Source organism: Carassius auratus, chromosome 14, assembly GCF_003368295.1.
Source record: "Carassius auratus strain Wakin chromosome 14, ASM336829v1, whole genome shotgun sequence".
In the NCBI taxonomy this organism is placed as follows: Eukaryota; Metazoa; Chordata; class Actinopteri; order Cypriniformes; family Cyprinidae; genus Carassius; species Carassius auratus.
In genome coordinates this window covers 11,287,964-11,298,477 of record NC_039256.1, presented here as the reverse complement: position 1 = coordinate 11,298,477, position 10,514 = coordinate 11,287,964, and positions in this window count along the sequence as shown.

Sequence of the window (10,514 nt, the reverse complement as noted above, 5' to 3'; positions counted from 1 at the left end):
GTCTCAAAAAATTAGCATATTTAATCCGACCAATAAAAGAAAAGTGTTTTCAATACAAAAAAAGTCAACCTTCAAATATTTATGTTCAGTTATGCCCTCAATACTTGGTCGGGAATCCTTTTGCAGAAATGACTGCTTCAATGCGGCGTGGCATGGAGGCAATCAGCCTGTGGCACTGCTGAGGTGTTATGGAGGCCCAGGATGCTTCGATAGCGGCCTTAAGCTCATCCAGAGTGTTGGGTCTTGCGTCTCTCAACTTTCTCTTCACAATATCCCACAGATTCTCTATGGGGTTCAGGTCAGGAGAGTTGGCAGGCCAATTAAGCACAGTAATATCATGGTCAGTAAACCATTTACCAGTAGTTTTGGCACTGTGAGCAGGTGTCAGGTCATGCTGAAAAACGAAATCTTCATCTCCATAAAGCTTTTCAGCAGATGGAAGCATGAAGTGCTCCAAAATCTCCTGATAACTAGCTGCATTGACCCTGCCCTTGATAAAACACAGTGGATCAACACCAGCAGCTGACATGGCACCCAAGACCGTCACTGACTGTGGTTACTTGACACTGGACTTCGGGCATTTTGGCATTTCCTTCTCCCCAGTCTTCCTCCAGACTCTGGCACCTTGATTTCCGAATGACATGCAAAATTTGTCCAAAAGTCCAGTGCTGCATCTCTGTAGCCCAGGTCAGGTGCTTCTGCCGCTGTTTCTGGTTCAAAAGTGGCTTGACCTGGGGAATGCGGCACCTGTAGCCCATTTCCTGCACACGCCTGTGCACGGTGGCTCTGGATGTTTCTACTCCAGACTCAGTCCACTGCCTCCGCAGGTCCCCCAAGGTCTGGAATCAGTCTTTCTCCACAATCTTCCTCAGGGTCCGATCACCTCTTCTCGTTGTGCAGTGTTTTTTGCCACACTTTTTCCTTCCCACAGACTTCCCACTGAGGTGCCTTGATACAGAAGTGTCTTACCCTCTCGCTTGAGGGTGTCAATGACGGCCTTCTGGACAGCAGTCAGTTCGGCAGTCTTACCCATGATTGCGGTTTTGAGTAATGAACCAGGCTGGGAGTTTTTAAAAGCCTCAGGAATCTTTTGCAGGTGTTTAGAGTTAATTAGTTGATTCAGATGATTAGGTTAATTGCTTGTTTAGAGAACCTTTTCATGATATGCTAATTTTTTTTAGATGTATGCCAAAATCATCAGTATTAAAACAATAAAAGACCTGAAATATTTGAAATAATGAACTTTATCACAATATGCTAATTTTTTGAGAAGGACCTGTATTCCCAAATTGTAAATCACTTCGGATAAAAGCGCCTGCAAAATGACTAATTGTAAATGTAGGTAACACCAGACCAGTCCACCATGTCCGGTCGCAGGAGTGCTAGAGGACTTGACCGGATTTGCCTGGTTAGGGAACTATCTGGAGAACTATGCGTTATGGAAGATGCAACATGCCTAGTGGAATGAGCATGCTGCCTGAGCAGACACAACACACCTTGTGCCTCATAAACCAAGGTGATGTCACCCACTATCCAGTGGGCCATCCTCTACTTGGAGACCGCTTTCACCTTCTGCTGTCCTCCGTAACAGACAAAGAGCTGTTCTGAGGTCCTAAAGCTCCTAAAGAGTTCTATCCACGTACTGATGCAGAGCAAGTACAGGACAGAGCAAAGCTAGGACTGGGTCTGCATCCTCTAGGAGCAGAGTTTGCAGGTTCACCACTTGGTCCCTAAAGGGAGTGGTAGGAACCTTGGGCACATAGCCCAGCTGGGGTCTCAGTGTTGCACTGGAGAACTCAATTCACGTTTCATCAATCGAAAATGCCTGGAGGTCCCCCACCCTCTTGATCGAGGTCAATGCAGTCAGGAGTAGGCTTTTCATGGAGAGAAACTTCAACTCGACTGACTCCAAAGGTTCGAAGGGAGCAGTTTGTTGGGCACTTAGCACCAATGCTAAATCCCAAGAGGGTAATGAGGGGGGTCTGGGAGGATTTAACCTTCTGGTCCCCCTAAGGTTGCGAGTAGCTTGAGTTCCGGGGAGCAGGTCCTGTTGGGCCAGTATGGACCCACTAACAAGACCTGCTCCTCGTCCTCCCTGATCTTGCACAGCATCTGTGTGAGTAAGCTCACTGGGGGGAATGCATATTTGCTATTTGCGAGTTGCGACACACGACACTCATTCAGCCTCAAAGGACTGGGATGCATTGGAGGTTTCCACATGAGCCTGACATTCTTGGGGGCCTGGGAAAGCATAGCCGTTATCTCTGGGTCCGACTCAAACAATGCCACTCTCCCCGAAGGGCGCTTGAGGGATGAGGAACTTCCTTGGGAGAAGCCCTCACCGTTAACCTCAAATCACCTTCAACTCCGCTGGAAGCAGCGATGCCCAGCGATTGCCTTGTAATTAATGTTAATTGAATAACAAGACAGAGAAAATATCTTGACTGATTTTTTTTTTTCATTTTAATAAAATTTATGTATATTTCAGTATTGTGGATCTGTACAATTTCTGTATTTCTGAAAAGCACTGTATACTTCATTTTGTATCTTTTTTCCAACATATGCTCATTGGAAATATATGCCTCTACCTACATTTCTGCAAAACTCCAAAAACTTACTTATACACACGAATCGCTGCAGTTTCCAGTTGAAATGAACACTAGAGGCAGTAAATCTCCAACAACTTATATTATACTTAAATAAAGTAATAAACTTTTTCACATATTTACAGGTCCACAGTTTCGATAAATTTTTTCGATTAATCGACTAATTTTCATATAATTATTTGAGGAATATTATGTTATGAATTTAATTTATGCAGTGAGATTAACTGATGCATTTGAAGGTAAGCATCCAGCTTCATATGCATGAGTTTTCTCACTAAGTAGGTCTGCTCGGCTGTTCAGACAATACGGGTTTGCTAATGACATCTGCTTATGGTTAAAAGCTATGGTTACATAAAGGAGTAACTGAAGAAAGCGCCTAACAGGTGTATTTCACAATGATTGAAATACGAACCCCGTGAAACTATGGTTTAACAAAACAGAGTTAAAATAGCATGGCTGCATCAACAAATGCATTTTTATATCACTTTTATATCACTTTAGAGGCAAGAATTTCAAATGAGCCTGGGCTGCTTTTGTCTATAGTATTTTTTTTTCATGCTTTCCACTTATTTCTTTGTTGTTTACTTGTCTTCAGTGAGAACTTTAGTTTTACTGCTCAACTTGCAAATTAGTCTTAAAAACAAACATTGTGATTGTGATCTTTCCTGAAGAAATTGCGCTATATTTTTGCCATATTGCCCACCCTGAACACAAACAGTAGTTTTGACACATGCATGCACCCAAACACACATTCTTTGTTCACCCAGATAATTCTGCAAAGAGACAGAGAAGAAAGTCCATCATCTCTGTATTTAGAGCACTGGCCAGTTACAATCGACGTCAAGCTCAGACAAACAACACTGCATGTTTTTTCATGGTTCAAAGGTAGTTTAATGTCTGCACAGTAAGTCTGGAGTCTAAGGACACTGGTTCAATATTTGACGCTGACCTGTATGTGTGTGTGTGTGTGAGCCCTCCTCGGCGAGTCATTCTTGGCTGAGGTTCAGTGGAAATGTGGCCCCATGAATCCAGAGAGGAAGCGGTACTTTAACAAACCAAGCAAATGACTGTTTATCCATATTTTGTAGAAGAACACAAGGTCAGGGTCTACATAAGGCCCCTCCGACTCCTGCTGGCTTATGCAGTCGTATGAGACGTATGTTTTCCACAGGTTTCACAGTCAGGGTTTTGTTTGTTGTTTTGTTAGCTTCGCAAATGACCAAACTTTCTGTGATGTTCAGTTGGAACTACGAGTTCAGAAGATTAGAACAATGCAAAGAGTCCCTGTTTAGGAATAGAGTGTTCTGAAAGACCCGGTTCTAACAGCTCGGATAAAAGATTATGCAGAAAACATGAGGTGAATAAAGTCTGTGTGTGTGTGTGTGTGTGTGTGTGTGTGTGTGTGTGTGTGTGTGTGTGTGTGTGTGTGTGTGTGTGTAGGGGAGTCTGAGGCCACATCTCAAGGATTAAACATTCCAGTGACTATTAGGAATGGATTACCTTACTTCTCCAAGATAAAAATCAACACAGAGAGCTGAAAATATCAGAGGGTTTTAGTTTTAACCTATGATAAATAATGCACAGCTAACAACAAAACAAACAAGAAAAGGAGCCTGATGCAAATGTTCTAAGAGGGGGTGGTGGAATCGAACTTGAACTGTTTTTTACCAAACAAAAAAGGGCCTGGGACAGTGTTTGCTTACAATATTCAGAAATGTATCAAATTTTTCTGATCTTAAATCTTTCATTTTGAATTTCTGAAAGCAAACCCAATGGATTTAGCTGTTTTGCTGGAGGAAAAAAACTAAATGAGTGAAAGCGGAACAAAGAGAAACTCCCTTTGAGGGAAAGAATTACACTTAAGAATACTTTTTCAGAAAAAGATTATTATTACCGAAGTTCTATATTTAAATATAACTTAAAATATATTTATTCATTTAAAAAATCAGTGTGAATTCAATGTAATGTTTGTGGACAACTAATTGCATGTTAATTGCAATGAATGAAAATGTATTGCACACTAAATTTATATTAAATGCTATTAGTTTTGCTTTTTTGACATGCTTAAGTAGGGCTTTAAGTAAGCAATATATCTTTTTATGTAATTTCAGAAATACATATATTGTCTCTAAAACATATCTTGTTGTTAAAATGTACTGCCAAATATGTGGACAAGCATTTATTATAAATTAAAATATACTTAAATGTAATTTCTATTGAAACTTGTATGTCAAGTAAATATATTTGTAATTATATATTTGTAAGTATGAAGTTAATATACTATCAATATATAATGTAATATCGAATAACAGGTAATTTAAAATAAAGTACTTGGAGCCCAGTCTCATGAAAAGATCAATGCAAAGACCATTTCTGCATATAAATAGAAAATCGTGGCATTGGAACACACATTCATGTGATCAGGTTTCATGAGATCAGGTTAATACTTTACATGTGCTTTACTAAGTCAACGCATCAAAATGAGTGTACTTTTTAAAGCATGACTAAGGATAAAAAAACAACAATGTACTTTAAAGTAAAACTATAATTTGATATTATTACAAAGTGCACTTTTTAAAACCATACTTAAATGTGTTAAGAAACATAGTCATGAAAGTGTTTCTCATTAAGTACACTTAAGTGACCTTTTACTTCATTAAAGGGTTAGTTCACCCAAAAATGAAAATTTGTCTGCGTTTTACTCATCCCCAAAGCATCCTAGGGATATATGACTTTCTTCTTTTCAGACGAATACAAGTCAGAGTCATATTAAAAATTGTCTTTGACCTTTCAAGCTCTGTCAAAAAATTGTCTGACACGGCTCCGGGCGCCTCAAAGCTGACGTAATTCCCCTGGAACTGCTTCATTTACAACTGTGAGTGCAAGCTATATTAAAGTGATTATTACATTTTGAATATGGTTATTTTTGTTCATATGTTCACCCCTCGGTGCTGTGTGAGACACTTTTTTTTATGGAAGGATTGCTTTTCATTTCACGTCTGTCACGTTACGAGACGCTTGAAAGACGGCGAGAGAACCAATTGCAGGTAAGTAATATTTATTCAAGGGATAATCCAGAGGGGTAAACAGTCCAGGCAGGGTCGAAACCAAAACATCCATCCACATAAAAACAAGACATGAAGACAAGGCAAGACAAGGCAAGGCAAGACAAGGATGACGGACATGAAATAACCTGACATTAAACAAGGACTCCGTAACACAGACTAAGACAGACTGGGTATTTATACACAGAAGGATAATGAGGAGACAGGAGACAGGTGGGGAAACAATCAATTAACTTAACAAGGAGGAAGGTGACCATATAAGGGAACAGGAAGTGATCTGGTGACAGACACCGTGAGAAAGGAGGACATCTAGTGGAACCCCAGGGAACACAACCCAGACACTGTGACAGTACCCCCCCTCTACGGAGCGGCTCCCAGACGCTCCAAGACAAGACACAACACAGAGACCAGGAGGGGAGGCGGACAGGTGGAGGCTCAGGGGGAGGGACGGAGGGCCGGAAAAGAAAAACATGGGGAATAGACACCAGAAATGTAACATAAAACAGGGAGAACCAGGAGGGAGGAGGAACGGAGGAGATTCAGGGGGAGGGATGGAGGGCCAGAAAAAACTAAGGGGAACAGACAGGAACATCACAGAACTCAAATACACAAAACAGAAGTCCATAAAGGGCATGTTGAGGCGCCCACCAGGGTGGAGCAGAGGACAACCACAGCCATGTGGTCAAGGCCAGAGCACTCCAGGGCGGAGCGGAAGACTACCACAGCTTTGTGGTCAAAGTCAGAGCACTCCAGGGCGGAGCGGAAGACCACCACAGCTTTGTGGTCAAAGACAGAGCCCTCCAGGGCGGAACGGAAGACCACCACAGCCTTGTGGTCAAAGTCAGAGCCCTCCAGGGCGGAGGGGAAGACCACCACAGCTTTGTGGTCAAAGTCAGAGCCCTCCAGGGCGGAGCGGAAGACCACCACAGCTTTGTGGTCAAAGTCAGAGCCCTCCAGGGCGGAGTGGAAGACCACCACGGCCTTGTGGTCAAAGTCAGAGCCCTCCGGGGCGGAGTGGAAGACCACCACGGCCTTGGTGGTCAAAGCCAGAGCCCTCCAGGGCGGAGCGGAAGACCACCACAGCTTTGTGGTCAAAGTCAGAGTCCCCCAGGGCGGAGCGGATGACCACCACCTCTTTGTGGTCAGGACGGAAGCCCCCCCAGGTCCAAGCGGAAGACCACCACAGCCATGTGGTCAGGACGAGAGCCCCCCAAGGCGGAGCAGATGACCCACACGCCCCCGTGATTGAGGCCGGAGTCCCCCAGGATGGAGCAGCAGACCACCCAGTGACCTGACCCGACTCCGGAGAGTCCACCTGGACCTGACTCAACTCCGGAGAGTCCACCGGGACCTGACTCGACTCTGAACTGTCTGTGGAAACCTGAGGCGCCTCGGTCTCGGGCACTGCCTCTGGAACAGCCTCGGGCATCACCTCGGTAACGGCCTCTGGAACAGCCTCGGCATCAGGCACAGCCTCGGCCTCCAGATCAGTCTCGGGCACCGCCTCGGCATCGGGCACCGTCTCGGCATCGGACGCCGCCTCGGCATTGGGCGCCGCCGCGGCATCGGGCGCCGCCGCAGCATCGGGCGCCGCCGCGGCATCGGGCGCCACCTCGGCATCGGGCGCCCACCTCGGCATCGGCGCCCCCTCTGGCATCGGGCGCCACCTCGGCATCAGGTGGCCACCTCGGCCTCTGGAACAGCATCGGGTGCCACCTCGGCCTCTGGAACAGCGTCGGGCACCGCCTTGACCTCCGGAACAGCCTCGGGCACCGCCTCGGTAACCGCCTCGGTAACTGCATTGGGAACAGCCTCGGGCACCGCCTCGGCCTCGGGCATCTCCTCGGCCTCCGGAAAAGCATCGAGCACCGACTCGGCATCGGGCGCTGCCTCGGCATCGGTGCCACCTCGGCCTCTGGAACAGTGTCGGGCACCGCCTCGACCTCCGGAACAGCCTCTGGCACCGCCTCGGTAACTGCAATGGGAACAGGCCTCGGGCACCGCCTCGGCCTCCAGAACAGGATCGAGCACCGCTCGGCCTCTGGAACAGCAACGGGGCACTGCCTCAACCTCGGACACCACCTCGGCCTCCAGAACAGCCTCGGCATCGGGTGCCACCTCGGCCTCTGGAACAGCAACGGGAACCGCCTCGGCTCCGGAACAGCATCGGGCACCGCCTCTGCCCTCGGGACAGCATAGTGCACCTTATCTGGAGACTCATGGCTTTGAGTCGGCCATCTTGTGCTGGTGGCGCTGGGCTGGCGGCCATTTGTGCTGTAGCGCTGGGGCTGGCGGCCATCTTGTGCTGTGGCGCTGGGCTGGCGGCCATCTTGTGCTTGTGGCGCTGGGCTGGCGGCCCTCTTGTACTGTGGCGCTGTTACCGGTGGCCAATTTGGGCATTGGCGCTGGGTTAGCGGCCCATCTTGTACTGTGGCGCTGGGCTGGCGGCCCATCTCGTGCTGTGGCCCTGGGCTGGGCGGCCATTTTGTGTTGTGGCGCTGGACTGCGGGCCATCTTGTACTGTGGCGCTGGGACCGATGGCCAATTTTTGGCATTGGCACTGGGTTAGCGGCCATCTTGTACTGTGGCGCTGGCTGACGGCCTTCCTGGGCAGTGGTGCTGGGCTGACGACCACCCTGCCGGAAGAGACAGGAGTGGCTGGGGCATCCCACCGACACCGAAACTGCAGTAACGCACAAATTCCAGAATTCCAGTGTCTCCAACTGCGCCATCTCCTCCTGAGACACTGGGATCATCCAGGCCGTCATTAAAATAATCTGTTTAAGGGCCGCATCGTTATAGCCAGGCTTTCAGCAGGGACCAGAACACCTGAGCCAGGGCCCCCCACTTCATTGCTCTCTTGGCGGAGGGCGGTCAACCTCAGATACTTGACTCGCCTCTCCGCCATCTTGGCTGGTGAACGGAAAGCGACATACCGCTGGTTCTCGTGTGTGACGGAGTCCTTCTGTCACATTACGAGACGCTTGAAAAGACGGCGAGAGAACCAATTGCAGGTAAGTAATATTTATTCAAGGGATAATCCAGAGGGGTAAACAGTCCAGGCAGGGGTCGAAACCAAAACATCCATCCACATAAAAACAAGACATGAAGACAAGGCAAGACAAGGCAAGGCAAGGCAAGGCAAGGCAAGCAAGACAAGGATGACGGACATGAAATAACCTGACATTAAAACAAGGACTTCCGTAACACAGACTAAGACAGACTGGGTATTTATACACAGAAGGATAATGAGGAGACAGGAGACAGGTGGGGAAACAATCAATTAACTTAACAAGGAGGAAGGTGACCATATAAGGGAACAGGAAGTGATCTGGTGACAGACACCGTGAGAAAGGAGAACATCTAGTGGAACCCCAGGGAACACAACCCAGACACTGTGACAACGTCTTTTGGACGAAGCAATGCAGCATCCGCTAAATGCAACGATAGAGCTTTAAAGATCCAGAAAGATCTGACTGGATTGATCTGAAAAAAAAAAGTATTATATACCTAGGATGCTTTGGGGGTGAGTAAAACGCAGCATAATTTTGGAGGTGAACTAACCCTTTAATATTATATTATCAGTAGGCACAATTATGATTTGTTGTCATATTCCATAAAGTTAAGGACTTCTTTGTTACAAGGGTTGATTTTTTTTTTTCTTGTGCCAAACACATCACCATGATACTCCTGTAGGATGCAGAGCATTGTTATGCAGAATCTAAAGCGTAATATTCAGTCTAGTGTTTTGTGTGTGTGTGTGCCCATGTCACAAGAGTGTGTCGAGTGAAATCACACCATATGACCTCACTTCGCACTCCCATGCGGCTGACAGCTGAAACAGAGTCTTGAAAAACAAGAACATTTCTCGCTTCTCTCCTGTCACCCCTTTGACTGCTTTTTGTAAGCAACGGGTTCTATTTGTTTACATTTTTCTGGACGAAAAATAAACCAGAGAAATCCAAAACTGCCAAAAAAGGAACAAGAAACATCTCGAATCTCTGCTCTCCTCTCAACTTACCAAACAGGTGACCAAAGAGCACGGACACACTCCATGCTCAAACCAAATAACAAAACTAAACACAAGGGGTAAAACAAAGAATAAGGCAAATAAACAACATACAGGGTAACAAAGCATGCATACTTTGGGGCTAGAAATACTAGAATTAAAGAGGTGCACAAACACAGCCCAGCCCAACCCTCATGAAACCCATGCGACATCGCCTTTTGTACTTCCGGCTGGCAGGTGACAGAAAGGGAAACCAATCAAGATCTAGTGGAAAACACTAGATCTTGTGAATATACAAACATAACTGATCGTAACAACAGCTCCATGAACTTTTAAGCCTTTCTTTCTTACTCTAACATCCTCTTACTTCCCTTTCAGTTCTCCAAAAAAAATGTTTAAATCATACTGTTTTGTCTTTTACAAATCAATACAGTAAATCTGCATTTGCCTACTAACAGTGGGTAAATATACATTCAAAAAATTTTCAAAAAATCCATACCATCATTTTTCAAATGCCAAAGGTCAAAACTTCCATTGTCATAGAATAATAATGTTATTTAACCTAATAAATGTGCCTGATGTTGTTAAACTCCACTTCTCTATGAAGAAAATGAATGCCACTCTTCTCTGCTTTTCATTATATCACTCTCTTATTCTCTCTCTCCTTTGTTCCAAATCACCCAGTCCTAATTCTCCCTAATGAGTTTGCTCCACATGTTTTATTATTGGATCATTTGTTAAATGAGGTAGATAAAAAACAGAAAGGACAGCAATGAATGGTGTTTTCCACCTAGAACAGAAATAAAAGGGAAAACAAGGAAACAAGTGACCCAC